General features: G+C 50.5%; 4 non-coding genes across 4 annotated transcripts; all 4 read right to left on the reverse strand.

The window, feature by feature from the left end:
- Window positions 1–2,994: 2,994 nt before the first annotated feature.
- LOC138496363 (U4 spliceosomal RNA) lies at window positions 2,995–3,135 on the reverse strand. The gene has a single exon (XR_011277881.1). It is a non-coding gene; the product is annotated as a U4 spliceosomal RNA (small nuclear RNA).
- Window positions 3,136–6,643: 3,508 nt separating this feature from the next.
- LOC138496758 (U4 spliceosomal RNA) lies at window positions 6,644–6,784 on the reverse strand. The gene has a single exon (XR_011278240.1). It is a non-coding gene; the product is annotated as a U4 spliceosomal RNA (small nuclear RNA).
- A 3,508-nt stretch (window positions 6,785–10,292) lies between these two features.
- On the reverse strand, window positions 10,293–10,433 carry LOC138496364 (U4 spliceosomal RNA). The gene has a single exon (XR_011277882.1). It is a non-coding gene; the product is annotated as a U4 spliceosomal RNA (small nuclear RNA).
- Window positions 10,434–13,941: 3,508 nt separating this feature from the next.
- Window positions 13,942–14,082, reverse strand: LOC138496672 (U4 spliceosomal RNA). The gene has a single exon (XR_011278162.1). It is a non-coding gene; the product is annotated as a U4 spliceosomal RNA (small nuclear RNA).
- Window positions 14,083–14,746: the final 664 nt, after the last annotated feature.

The following is a 14,746-nucleotide window of genomic DNA, read 5'->3' on the forward strand; positions in this document are numbered from 1 at the left end:
CTGTTGACCAAACCATTACAATTTCGATACATTTCCATGCCATCACATACCTACCTGTTTGTGATAATTGCACTTGTCCTTGAAAATAGACCCGATTTTGCAGGGGACTCTGGGAAAAGTGAAAAGGTCCTATGTAATTCACGTCTTGTACCCTCTCTCATAGGGCGGACCCTGCAATTCTACTTCCACTCCACTGCCAAAAATGAAGCGGCCTTGCCCTGTTCAGGCTTTTTGCTGTAGCCCCTGGGCCTTTGCAGAGCCATCTGCTTAGTGTGGCTCTGCCACTGAGGTCAGAAGAGAACATTTAGCCTGAGAAACGGCTGTCTGTGTGTGCAGCTTGGAGAAGACACTGTTGCCATGGGAAAGACATGCCTGTTTGCTGTGCAAATGAAGTGCAGACACAGACAGAAGAGACCACTTGACTGGTAGGAATTGAAGAACCTGACCAAGAGTGAGGAATTAGACCATCCGCACGGGGAGTGTGCGCTCCGCCTGGGCTGGTTTGATACTTTTAAAAAAGAAATGGAATGTTGGTAGGTAAACCTCCTGGAAATGTGTGGGGATATCCCGCACACATTTCCCAATGGACACTGCACAACAAACACATAGTCAAGTGCACTCTGGGGGACACAGTCTACCGGTGCGGTCCTCCTGTCACATTTAGCTGCAATGTGACAGCCATGGGTACATCAAAGCATCTCTGAAGGGGGAAGGCAACGCCTTCCTCCGGCCCTGGTCAGCCTACTTAAAATAGCAAAGGCTCCATCGATATGCCCTGCCTATTGTTAGGTTCTCTCTGATGGCAGCGCATACTGATGAGAGTTAAGTGAAGAAGGCCTGCCAAGAGGCCTGTTCACAGAACTAACACAGGGCAGGAAACCCCAACACCTTTTTCATATGCAATGTGTCAGCTTGAAGCTAGCTCCCACCCCTCTGTATGAAGGCCATTGAATGTCATGTGTGGAACAACTGTTTACAGTAGGCAACCGCTGCAGGGCCACCCCCTTTCAGAGGGAAGATATATGTGATTTGATGCAGACAGTCTGTTCTCGAGCTCAATTAACCAGAGAGCCACTTTGATCCACAGGAGACAGGAAGATGGGTGCGGCTTAGTAGTACATGTTGTCACCCCTTACCTTTCCTGTTGCAAAGCACTCTGGTCATGACCTTACGCATGACAGAAGATTGGTGGTGGGGACCCAGGATTGGGTCTTTAAGGTAGGCTTAGCATGCTCCAATCACTGGGGCCCATTTGGCTTTAAAAGAGGGCTGAGCCCCTCACTGAGCAGATCATCCGACGACTTCAAAAGGAGTACGAAGAAGGACTCATTCGGACCCTCGGTGATGGTACAGTCTGCCTCACGGCTTCCGCCAGTGAAGGAAGTCCAGGATTTCCAAGAGGGAAGCAAAATACCTCCCAAAACATCTCCCAGGGAACAGAGGGAGATACCCGACTCAGAGGATCCATCAAGCAGCACCAGAACCGGTACCCAGCCAGCACACAGCGTGCCCTGCTAGGTTAAGCCAGCAAGCTTCCTAGGTGGGAAGTGCCAGAGAGTCTCTGAACAAAGGACAAGGCCGTTGCCGGCAAACACTCTTCTCAGCTTTGGGTCGGCCGCCTTAAACGTCGACCCAAGCATTGAGAAGAAGCTCGGAGGAGTGCCACAACAAGCATCAACCAGCGTCCATCTTTTAAGGACTTTTTCGAAGCAGTCGAGCTCTCAAACTGCGACCGGCTGCACCACTGTGGCTGTTCTCACGCTGCAGTCACTAAAGCCGTCTGAGAACCCTCGACCAGCGTTCCAGATCCACCAACCAGCACACAGACAACGATTCTTCACCCCGAGCCGCCGGGTAGGGCAGCCTGCAGCCGTCCGCCCAGCCTCGCTTACCAAACTGCCTGCCAACTGATATCCGCATCTGTCGTCCCTCTTGAACTCTGTCGCCGGAGCTACAAAGCATGCTGGAAGCCACTCGATGCTGTCGAGTACCAAGATCATCTCAAACACCAGTTACATTGTGGTTCTGTCCCCCTGGTCCTTCTCCGAAGGCCCTTAGTGACATTTACGACCTCTTGCTCCCTTGCTGCTGCAACCAAATAACCTTGAACAGTTCAGACTGATTGCTTTACCGACTGCACTCCTGTCAGTATCCAGAGTGCATCCCTCTCCTTTGTGAAACTGTCTGTCCCCTGTTTTCCTTTATAGGGTGGGTTGTATTTTGTAGTGTGTTAGAACTGTCTGTTGTATTAATACTAAAGTAGATATTTGTATACAACCTTGACTGGACAGTCCCTTTTATCAGTGGGTCACAATTGTTTTTTCGCTCTGTTGCAACTAACCAGCCTGACGTTCCGTCCACTGTTCGGACCCCTTCCGGTGTACTAGAGGTGTGGGACTGATTGATGGTCTAGAAAGCGATATTCCTCCCTGGACCACTAGTGCCCCGGAAGTTGATTCGTCACACCAAGAGAGGTCGGGTTGTTGACTCCACGTGAATATGTGTCTATAGAATGCATGGGGACAGAAATGCCCTTTTGCCTCTCTTGGGAAGACTGAGATGGTGAGCGAAGGCCAAAGGTAAAGCGACCCCTCTGCTGCGGTTGGCTTCAGTGGCAGCCAGACCTCCCTGAGTAACCATCCAACAATCTGATGACTTTCGCAAGAGCAGATGTGGCAAAGAGGATCGAAGGCAGACAGGTCACTGTCTGCTAGGTTCTGAAAGCTCATGGTTTTCATGTCGTGAGATCAGGAAGGCAGCGAGACAACTGAGGCGCTTAATGCACCTGCTGCATGGTCACGGTTCCATAGACTTCGCTGCGCCGCTTGGAGTTTACGAATGCGCTAGCTTCTGGAAGTAAACCCCTTTGTTGAGGGTAGGCCACGAGAGAACAAAGAATAGAAGGGATGGGTTCCGAAAAACACACCCCTCTTGCTAGGTCTTCTCCAGTGGAGTAAAAGCGTCATTGTCTCCTTTTCAAACAAATCGGTTCAGCCTCCGTAGAGACTGTCAAAAATTACCAATTCCAGCTATATTTCAAGCTGTCATGGCGGGGTATTGGGTAAAGTTTTCAATAAGCAATAATCGCGCCTCGGTTAAACCTCATGAGCTACGATACTGCCACTGCGCAAAGCTAAAGCACCTGACCCAGAGGCCCGTGCGCCCCGGGAATGGATTCCCATTTAACTTGCACTGATCCCAGCAAGCTCCATCCTGAGCATCCTTTGTCAAACTCATAAAACCGCCTGGATTCCAGTGCCGAGATTTGTTGAGGTGAACACCTGTATCATCTTGCGCTCACCAAACTGACAGCAAATATAGTAGCAAGGTATGCATAGGATTCTGGGAGTAAACATGCAAATGAGCAGGCTGCTACCTGTGCGCTCTTTCCCTTAGCATGATCGGTGGCCTGTTGGCAAGTGACCCCGCCCTCCTGAGAGATTATTGGGCAGGCCGCTGCCAAGGCAACATGGGAGAGGCTTGAGAATGCAAAGAGCCATTGGAGGATTGCACAGGAGCGAGGACAGCATCGAGAAATGGGCTCCTTTGGGGACAGGTGAAGTGATGCTCCACCAGGACGACCAGCTGTTTCTGCAGTGCAGCCAGGACATTGACAAGAAGTGAATCAATTTGTCTCTGAGCGTTCCAACTGTTGACCAAACCATTACAATTTCGATACATTTCCATGCCATCACATACCTACCTGTTTGTGATAATTGCACTTGTCCTTGAAAATAGACCCGATTTTGCAGGGGACTCTGGGAAAAGTGAAAAGGTCCTATGTAATTCACGTCTTGTACCCTGTCTCATAGGGCGGACCCTGCAATTCTACTTCCACTCCACTGCCAAAAATGAAGCGGCCTTGCCCTGTTCAGGCTTTTTGCTGTAGCCCCTGCGCCTTTGCAGAGCCATCTGCTTAGTGTGGCTCTGCCACTGAGGTCAGAAGAGAACATTTAGCCTGAGAAACGGCTGTCTGTGTGTGCAGCTTGGAGAAGACACTGTTGCCATGGGAAAGACATGCCTGTTTGCTGTGCAAATGAAGTGCAGACACAGACAGAAGAGACCACTTGACTGGTAGGAATTGAAGAACCTGACCAAGAGTGAGGAATTAGACCATCCGCACGGGGAGTGTGCGCTCCGCCTGGGCTGGTTTGATACTTTTAAAAAAGAAATGGAATGTTGGTAGGTAAACCTCCTGGAAATGTGTGGGGCTATCCCGCACACATTTCCCAATGGACACTGCACAACAAACACATAGTCAAGTGCACTCTGGGGGACACAGTCTACCGGTGCGGTCCTCCTGTCACATTTAGCTGCAATGTGACAGCCATGGGTACATCAAAGCATCTCTGAAGGGGGAAGGCAACGCCTTCCTCCGGCCCTGGTCAGCCTACTTAAAATAGCGAAGGCTCCATCGATATGCCCTGCTTATTGTTAGGTTCTCTCTGATGGCAGCGCATACTGATGACAGTTAAGTGAAGCAGGCCTGCCAAGAGGCCTGTTCACAGAACTAACACAGGGCAGGAAACCCCAACACCTTTTTCATATGCAATGTGTCAGCTTGAAGCTAGCTCCCACCCCTCTGTATGAAGGCCATTGAATGTCATGTGTGGAACAACTGTTTACAGTAGGCAACCGCTGCAGGGCCACCCCCTTTCAGAGGGAAGATATATGTGATTTGATGCAGACAGTCTGTTCTCGAGCTCAATTAACCAGAGAGCCACTTTGATCCACAGGAGACAGGAAGATGGGTGCGGCTTAGTAGTACATGTTGTCACCCCTTACCTTTCCTGTTGCAAAGCACTCTGGTCATGACCTTACGCATGACAGAAGATTGGTGGTGGGGACCCAGGATTGGGTCTTTAAGGTAGGCTTAGCATGCTCCAATCACTGGGGCCCATTTGGCTTTAAAAGAGGGCTGAGCCCCTCACTGAGCAGATCATCCGACGACTTCAAAAGGAGTACGAAGAAGGACTCATTCGGACCCTCGGTGATGGTACAGTCTGCCTCACGGCTTCCGCCAGTGAAGGAAGTCCAGGATTTCCAAGAGGGAAGCAAAATACCTCCCAAAACATCTCCCAGGGAACAGAGGGAGATACCCGACTCAGAGGATCCATCAAGCAGCACCAGAACCGGTACCCAGCCAGCACACAGCGTGCCCTGCTAGGTTAAGCCAGCAAGCTTCCTAGGTGGGAAGTGCCAGAGAGTCTCTGAACAAAGGACAAGGCCGTTGCCGGCAAACACTCTTCTCAGTTTTGGGTCCGCCGCCTTAAACGTCGACCCAAGCATTGAGAAGAAGCTCGGAGGAGTGCAACAACAAGCATCAACCAGCGTCCATCTTTTAAGGACTTTTTCGAAGCAGTCGAGCTCTCAAACTGCGACCGGCTGCACCACTGTGGCTGTTCTCACGCTGCAGTCACTAAAGCCGTCTGAGAACCCTCGACCAGAGTTCCAGATCCACCAACCAGCACACAGACAACAATTCTTCACCCCGAGCCGCCGGGTAGGGCAGCCTGCAGCCGTCCGCCCAGCCTCGCTTACCAAACTGCCTGCCAACTGATATCCGCATCTGTCGTCCCTCTTGAACTCTGTCGCCGGAGCTACAAAGCATGCTGGAAGCCACTCGATGCTGTCGAGTACCAAGATCATCTCAAACACCAGTTACATTGTGGTTCTGTCCCCCTGGTCCTTCTCCGAAGGCCCTTAGTGACATTTACGACCTCTTGCTCCCTTGCTGCTGCAACCAAATAACCTTGAACAGTTCAGACTGATTGCTTTACCGACTGCACTCCTGTCAGTATCCAGAGTGCATCCCTCTCCTTTGTGAAACTGTCTGTCCCCTGTTTTCCTTTATAGGGTGGGTTGTATTTTGTAGTGTGTTAGAACTGTCTGTTGTATTAATACTAAAGTAGATATTTGTATACAACCTTGACTGGACAGTCCCTTTTATCAGTGGGTCACAATTGTTTTTTCGCTCTGTTGCAACTAACCAGCCTGACGTTCCGTCCACTGTTCGGACCCCTTCCGGTGTACTAGAGGTGTGGGACTGATTGATGGTCTAGAAAGCGATATTCCTCCCTGGACCACTAGTGCCCCGGAAGTTGATTCGTCACACCAAGAGAGGTCGGGTTGTTGACTCCACGTGAATATGTGTCTATAGAATGCATGGGGACAGAAATGCCCTTTTGCCTCTCTTGGGAAGACTGAGATGGTGAGCGAAGGCCAAAGGTAAAGCGACCCCTCTGCTGCGGTTGGCTTCAGTGGCAGCCAGACCTCCCTGAGTAACCATCCAACAATCTGATGACTTTCGCAAGAGCAGATGTGGCAAAGAGGATCGAAGGCAGACAGGTCACTGTCTGCTAGGTTCTGAAAGCTCATGGTTTTCATGTCGTGAGATCAGGAAGGCAGCGAGACAACTGAGGCGCTTAATGCACCTGCTGCATGGTCACGGTTCCATAGACTTCGCTGCGCCGCTTGGAGTTTACGAATGCGCTAGCTTCTGGAAGTAAACCCCTTTGTTGAGGGTAGGCCACGAGAGAACAAAGAATAGAAGGGATGGGTTCCGAAAAACACACCCCTCTTGCTAGGTCTTCTCCAGTGGAGTAAAAGCGTCATTGTCTCCTTTTCAAACAAATCGGTTCAGCCTCCGTAGAGACTGTCAAAAATTACCAATTCCAGCTATATTTCAAGCTGTCATGGCGGGGTATTGGGTAAAGTTTTCAATAAGCAATAATCGCGCCTCGGTTAAACCTCATGAGCTATGATACTGCCACTGCGCAAAGCTAAAGCACCTGACCCAGAGGCCCGTGCGCCCCGGGAATGGATTCCCATTTAACTTGCACTGATCCCAGCAAGCTCCATCCTGAGCATCCTTTGTCAAACTCATAAAACCGCCTGGATTCCAGTGCCGAGATTTGTTGAGGTGAACACCTGTATCATCTTGCGCTCACCAAACTGACAGCAAATATAGTAGCAAGGTATGCATAGGATTCTGGGAGTAAACATGCAAATGAGCAGGCTGCTACCTGTGCGCTCTTTCCCTTAGCATGATCGGTGGCCTGTTGGCAAGTGACCCCGCCCTCCTGAGAGATTATTGGGCAGGCCGCTGCCAAGGCAACATGGGAGAGGCTTGAGAATGCAAAGAGCCATTGGAGGATTGCACAGGAGCGAGGACAGCATCGAGAAATGGGCTCCTTTGGGGACAGGTGAAGTGATGCTCCACCAGGACGACCAGCTGTTTCTGCAGTGCAGCCAGGACATTGACAAGAAGTGAATCAATTTGTCTCTGAGCGTTCCAACTGTTGACCAAACCATTACAATTTCGATACATTTCCATGCCATCACATACCTACCTGTTTGTGATAATTGCACTTGTCCTTGAAAATAGACCCGATTTTGCAGGGGACTCTGGGAAAAGTGAAAAGGTCCTATGTAATTCACGTCTTGTACCCTCTCTCATAGGGCGGACCCTGCAATTCTACTTCCACTCCACTGCCAAAAATGAAGCGGCCTTGCCCTGTTCAGGCTTTTTGCTGTAGCCCCTGGGCCTTTGCAGAGCCATCTGCTTAGTGTGGCTCTGCCACTGAGGTCAGAAGAGAACATTTAGCCTGAGAAACGGCTGTCTGTGTGTGCAGCTTGGAGAAGACACTGTTGCCATGGGAAAGACATGCCTGTTTGCTGTGCAAATGAAGTGCAGACACAGACAGAAGAGACCACTTGACTGGTAGGAATTGAAGAACCTGACCAAGAGTGAGGAATTAGACCATCCGCACGGGGAGTGTGCGCTCCGCCTGGGCTGGTTTGATACTTTTAAAAAAGAAATGGAATGTTGGTAGGTAAACCTCCTGGAAATGTGTGGGGATATCCCGCACACATTTCCCAATGGACACTGCACAACAAACACATAGTCAAGTGCACTCTGGGGGACACAGTCTACCGGTGCGGTCCTCCTGTCACATTTAGCTGCAATGTGACAGCCATGGGTACATCAAAGCATCTCTGAAGGGGGAAGGCAACGCCTTCCTCCGGCCCTGGTCAGCCTACTTAAAATAGCAAAGGCTCCATCGATATGCCCTGCCTATTGTTAGGTTCTCTCTGATGGCAGCGCATACTGATGAGAGTTAAGTGAAGAAGGCCTGCCAAGAGGCCTGTTCACAGAACTAACACAGGGCAGGAAACCCCAACACCTTTTTCATATGCAATGTGTCAGCTTGAAGCTAGCTCCCACCCCTCTGTATGAAGGCCATTGAATGTCATGTGTGGAACAACTGTTTACAGTAGGCAACCGCTGCAGGGCCACCCCCTTTCAGAGGGAAGATATATGTGATTTGATGCAGACAGTCTGTTCTCGAGCTCAATTAACCAGAGAGCCACTTTGATCCACAGGAGACAGGAAGATGGGTGCGGCTTAGTAGTACATGTTGTCACCCCTTACCTTTCCTGTTGCAAAGCACTCTGGTCATGACCTTACGCATGACAGAAGATTGGTGGTGGGGACCCAGGATTGGGTCTTTAAGGTAGGCTTAGCATGCTCCAATCACTGGGGCCCATTTGGCTTTAAAAGAGGGCTGAGCCCCTCACTAAGCAGATCATCCGACGACTTCAAAAGGAGTACGAATAAGGACTCATTCGGACCCTCGGTGATGGTACAGTCTGCCTCACGGCTTCCGCCAGTGAAGGAAGTCCAGGATTTCCAAGAGGGAAGCAAAATACCTCCCAAAACATCTCCCAGGGAACAGAGGGAGATACCCGACTCAGAGGATCCATCAAGCAGCACCAGAACCGGTACCCAGCCAGCACACAGCGTGCCCTGCTAGGTTAAGCCAGCAAGCTTCCTAGGTGGGAAGTGCCAGAGAGTCTCTGAACAAAGGACAAGGCCGTTGCCGGCAAACACTCTTCTCAGTTTTGGGTCGGCCGCCTTAAACGTCGACCCAAGCATTGAGAAGAAGCTCGGAGGAGTGCAACAACAAGCATCAACCAGCGTCCATCTTTTAAGGACTTTTTCGAAGCAGTCGAGCTCTCAAACTGCGACCGGCTGCACCACTGTGGCTGTTCTCACGCTGCAGTCACTAAAGCCGTCTGAGAACCCTCGACCAGAGTTCCAGATCCACCAACCAGCACACAGACAACAATTCTTCACCCCGAGCCGCCGGGTAGGGCAGCCTGCAGCCGTCCGCCCAGCCTCGCTTACCAAACTGCCTGCCAACTGATATCCACATCTGTCGTCCCTCTTGAACTCTGTCGCCGGAGCTACAAAGCATGCTGGAAGCCACTCGATGCTGTCGAGTACCAAGATCATCTCAAACACCAGTTACATTGTGGTTCTGTCCCCCTGGTCCTTCTCCGAAGGCCCTTAGTGACATTTACGACCTCTTGCTCCCTTGCTGCTGCAACCAAATAACCTTGAACAGTTCAGACTGATTGCTTTACCGACTGCACTCCTGTCAGTATCCAGAGTGCATCCCTCTCCTTTGTGAAACTGTCTGTCCCCTGTTTTCCTTTATAGGGTGGGTTGTATTTTGTAGTGTGTTAGAACTGTCTGTTGTATTAATACTAAAGTAGATATTTGTATACAACCTTGACTGGACAGTCCCTTTTATCAGTGGGTCACAATTGTTTTTTCGCTCTGTTGCAACTAACCAGCCTGACGTTCCGTCCACTGTTCGGACCCCTTCCGGTGTACTAGAGGTGTGGGACTGATTGATGGTCTAGAAAGCGATATTCCTCCCTGGACCACTAGTGCCCCGGAAGTTGATTCGTCACACCAAGAGAGGTCGGGTTGTTGACTCCACGTGAATATGTGTCTATAGAATGCATGGGGACAGAAATGCCCTTTTGCCTCTCTTGGGAAGACTGAGATGGTGAGCGAAGGCCAAAGGTAAAGCGACCCCTCTGCTGCGGTTGGCTTCAGTGGCAGCCAGACCTCCCTGAGTAACCATCCAACAATCTGATGACTTTCGCAAGAGCAGATGTGGCAAAGAGGATCGAAGGCAGACAGGTCACTGTCTGCTAGGTTCTGAAAGCTCATGGTTTTCATGTCGTGAGATCAGGAAGGCAGCGAGACAACTGAGGCGCTTAATGCACCTGCTGCATGGTCACGGTTCCATAGACTTCGCTGCGCCGCTTGGAGTTTACGAATGCGCTAGCTTCTGGAAGTAAACCCCTTTGTTGAGGGTAGGCCACGAGAGAACAAAGAATAGAAGGGATGGGTTCCGAAAAACACACCCCTCTTGCTAGGTCTTCTCCAGTGGAGTAAAAGCGTCATTGTCTCCTTTTCAAACAAATCGGTTCAGCCTCCGTAGAGACTGTCAAAAATTACCAATTCCAGCTATATTTCAAGCTGTCATGGCGGGGTATTGGGTAAAGTTTTCAATAAGCAATAATCGCGCCTCGGTTAAACCTCATGAGCTACGATACTGCCACTGCGCAAAGCTAAAGCACCTGACCCAGAGGCCCGTGCGCCCCGGGAATGGATTCCCATTTAACTTGCACTGATCCCAGCAAGCTCCATCCTGAGCATCCTTTGTCAAACTCATAAAACCGCCTGGATTCCAGTGCCGAGATTTGTTGAGGTGAACACCTATATCATCTTGCGCTCACCAAACTGACAGCAAATATAGTAGCAAGGTATGCATAGGATTCTGGGAGTAAACATGCAAATGAGCAGGCTGCTACCTGTGCGCTCTTTCCCTTAGCATGATAGGTGGCCTGTTGGCAAGTGACCCCGCCCTCCTGAGAGATTATTGGGCAGGCCGCTGCCAAGGCAACATGGGAGAGGCTTGAGAATGCAAAGAGCCATTGGAGGATTGCACAGGAGCGAGGACAGCATCGAGAAATGGGCTCCTTTGGGGACAGGTGAAGTGATGCTCCACCAGGACGACCAGCTGTTTCTGCAGTGCAGCCAGGACATTGACAAGAAGTGAATCAATTTGTCTCTGAGCGTTCCAACTGTTGACCAAACCATTACAATTTCGATACATTTCCATGCCATCACATACCTACCTGTTTGTGATAATTGCACTTGTCCTTGAAAATAGACCCGATTTTGCAGGGGACTCTGGGAAAAGTGAAAAGGTCCTATGTAATTCACGTCTTGTACCCTGTCTCATAGGGCGGACCCTGCAATTCTACTTCCACTCCACTGCCAAAAATGAAGCGGCCTTGCCCTGTTCAGGCTTTTTGCTGTAGCCCCTGGGCCTTTGCAGAGCCATCTGCTTAGTGTGGCTCTGCCACTGAGGTCAGAAGAGAACATTTAGCCTGAGAAACGGCTGTCTGTGTGTGCAGCTTGGAGAAGACACTGTTGCCATGGGAAAGACATGCCTGTTTGCTGTGCAAATGAAGTGCAGACACAGACAGAAGAGACCACTTGACTGGTAGGAATTGAAGAACCTGACCAAGAGTGAGGAATTAGACCATCCGCACGGGGAGTGTGCGCTCCGCCTGGGCTGGTTTGATACTTTTAAAAAAGAAATGGAATGTTGGTAGGTAAACCTCCTGGAAATGTGTGGGGCTATCCCGCACACATTTCCCAATGGACACTGCACAACAAACACATAGTCAAGTGCACTCTGGGGGACACAGTCTACCGGTGCGGTCCTCCTGTCACATTTAGCTGCAATGTGACAGCCATGGGTACATCAAAGCATCTCTGAAGGGGGAAGGCAACGCCTTCCTCCGGCCCTGGTCAGCCTACTTAAAATAGCAAAGGCTCCATCGATATGCCCTGCTTATTGTTAGGTTCTCTCTGATGGCAGCGCATACTGATGAGAGTTAAGTGAAGCAGGCCTGCCAAGAGGCCTGTTCACAGAACTAACACAGGGCAGGAAACCCCAACACCTTTTTCATATGCAATGTGTCAGCTTGAAGCTAGCTCCCACCCCTCTGTATGAAGGCCATTGAATGTCATGTGTGGAACAACTGTTTACAGTAGGCAACCGCTGCAGGGCCACCCCCTTTCAGAGGGAAGATATATGTGATTTGATGCAGACAGTCTGTTCTCGAGCTCAATTAACCAGAGAGCCACTTTGATCCACAGGAGACAGGAAGATGGGTGCGGCTTAGTAGTACATGTTGTCACCCCTTACCTTTCCTGTTGCAAAGCACTCTGGTCAGGACCTTACGCATGACAGAAGATTGGTGGTGGGGACCCAGGATTGGGTCTTTAAGGTAGGCTTAGCATGCTCCAATCACTGGGGCCCATTTGGCTTTAAAAGAGGGCTGAGCCCCTCACTGAGCAGATCATCCGACGACTTCAAAAGGAGTACGAAGAAGGACTCATTCGGACCCTCGGTGATGGTACAGTCTGCCTCACGGCTTCCGCCAGTGAAGGAAGTCCAGGATTTCCAAGAGGGAAGCAAAATACCTCCCAAAACATCTCCCAGGGAACAGAGGGAGATACCCGACTCAGAGGATCCATCAAGCAGCACCAGAACCGGTACCCAGCCAGCACACAGCGTGCCCTGCTAGGTTAAGCCAGCAAGCTTCCTAGGTGGGAAGTGCCAGAGAGTCTCTGAACAAAGGACAAGGCCGTTGCCGGCAAACACTCTTCTCAGCTTTGGGTCGGCCGCCTTAAACGTCGACCCAAGCATTGAGAAGAAGCTCGGAGGAGTGCCACAACAAGCATCAACCAGCGTCCATCTTTTAAGGACTTTTTCGAAGCAGTCGAGCTCTCAAACTGCGACCGGCTGCACCACTGTGGCTGTTCTCACGCTGCAGTCACTAAAGCCGTCTGAGAACCCTCGACCAGCGTTCCAGATCCACCAACCAGCACACAGACAACGATTCTTCACCCCGAGCCGCCGGGTAGGGCAGCCTGCAGCCGTCCGCCCAGCCTCGCTTACCAAACTGCCTGCCAACTGATATCCGCATCTGTCGTCCCTCTTGAACTCTGTCGCCGGAGCTACAAAGCATGCTGGAAGCCACTCGATGCTGTCGAGTACCAAGATCATCTCAAACACCAGTTACATTGTGGTTCTGTCCCCCTGGTCCTTCTCCGAAGGCCCTTAGTGACATTTACGACCTCTTGCTCCCTTGCTGCTGCAACCAAATAACCTTGAACAGTTCAGACTGATTGCTTTACCGACTGCACTCCTGTCAGTATCCAGAGTGCATCCCTCTCCTTTGTGAAACTGTCTGTCCCCTGTTTTCCTTTATAGGGTGGGTTGTATTTTGTAGTGTGTTAGAACTGTCTGTTGTATTAATACTAAAGTAGATATTTGTATACAACCTTGACTGGACAGTCCCTTTTATCAGTGGGTCACAATTGTTTTTTCGCTCTGTTGCAACTAACCAGCCTGACGTTCCGTCCACTGTTCGGACCCCTTCCGGTGTACTAGAGGTGTGGGACTGATTGATGGTCTAGAAAGCGATATTCCTCCCTGGACCACTAGTGCCCCGGAAGTTGATTCGTCACACCAAGAGAGGTCGGGTTGTTGACTCCACGTGAATATGTGTCTATAGAATGCATGGGGACAGAAATGCCCTTTTGCCTCTCTTGGGAAGACTGAGATGGTGAGCGAAGGCCAAAGGTAAAGCGACCCCTCTGCTGCGGTTGGCTTCAGTGGCAGCCAGACCTCCCTGAGTAACCATCCAACAATCTGATGACTTTCGCAAGAGCAGATGTGGCAAAGAGGATCGAAGGCAGACAGGTCACTGTCTGCTAGGTTCTGAAAGCTCATGGTTTTCATGTCGTGAGATCAGGAAGGCAGCGAGACAACTGAGGCGCTTAATGCACCTGCTGCATGGTCACGGTTCCATAGACTTCGCTGCGCCGCTTGGAGTTTACGAATGCGCTAGCTTCTGGAAGTAAACCCCTTTGTTGAGGGTAGGCCACGAGAGAACAAAGAATAGAAGGGATGGGTTCCGAAAAACACACCCCTCTTGCTAGGTCTTCTCCAGTGGAGTAAAAGCGTCATTGTCTCCTTTTCAAACAAATCGGTTCAGCCTCCATAGAGACTGTCAAAAATTACCAATTCCAGCTATATTTCAAGCTGTCATGGCGGGGTATTGGGTAAAGTTTTCAATAAGCAATAATCGCGCCTCGGTTAAACCTCATGAGCTACGATACTGCCACTCCGCAAAGCTAAAGCACCTGACCCAGAGGCCCGTGCGCCCCGGGAATGGATTCCCATTTAACTTGCACTGATCCCAGCAAGCTCCATCCTGAGCATCCTTTGTCAAACTCATAAAACCGCCTGGATTCCAGTGCCGAGATTTGTTGAGGTGAACACCTGTATCATCTTGCGCTCACCAAACTGACAGCAAATATAGTAGCAAGGTATGCATAGGATTCTGGGAGTAAACATGCAAATGAGCAGGCTGCTACCTGTGCGCTCTTTCCCTTAGCATGATCGGTGGCCTGTTGGCAAGTGACCCCGCCCTCCTGAGAGATTATTGGGCAGGCCGCTGCCAAGGCAACATGGGAGAGGCTTGAGAATGCAAAGAGCCATTGGAGGATTGCACAGGAGCGAGGACAGCATCGAGAAATGGGCTCCTTTGGGGACAGGTGAAGTGATGCTCCACCAGGACGACCAGCTGTTTCTGCAGTGCAGCCAGGACATTGACAAGAAGTGAATCAATTTGTCTCTGAGCGTTCCAACTGTTGACCAAACCATTACAATTTCGATACATTTCCATGCCATCACATACCTACCTGTTTGTGATAATTGCACTTGTCCTTGAAAATAGACCCGATTTTGCAGGGGACTCTGGGAAAAGTGAAAAGGTCCTATGTAATTCACGTCTTGTA

Source organism: Ambystoma mexicanum, chromosome 10 (genome assembly GCF_040938575.1).
Source record: "Ambystoma mexicanum isolate Mex_15411 chromosome 10, UKY_AmexF1_1, whole genome shotgun sequence".
In the NCBI taxonomy this organism is placed as follows: domain Eukaryota; kingdom Metazoa; phylum Chordata; class Amphibia; order Caudata; family Ambystomatidae; genus Ambystoma; species Ambystoma mexicanum.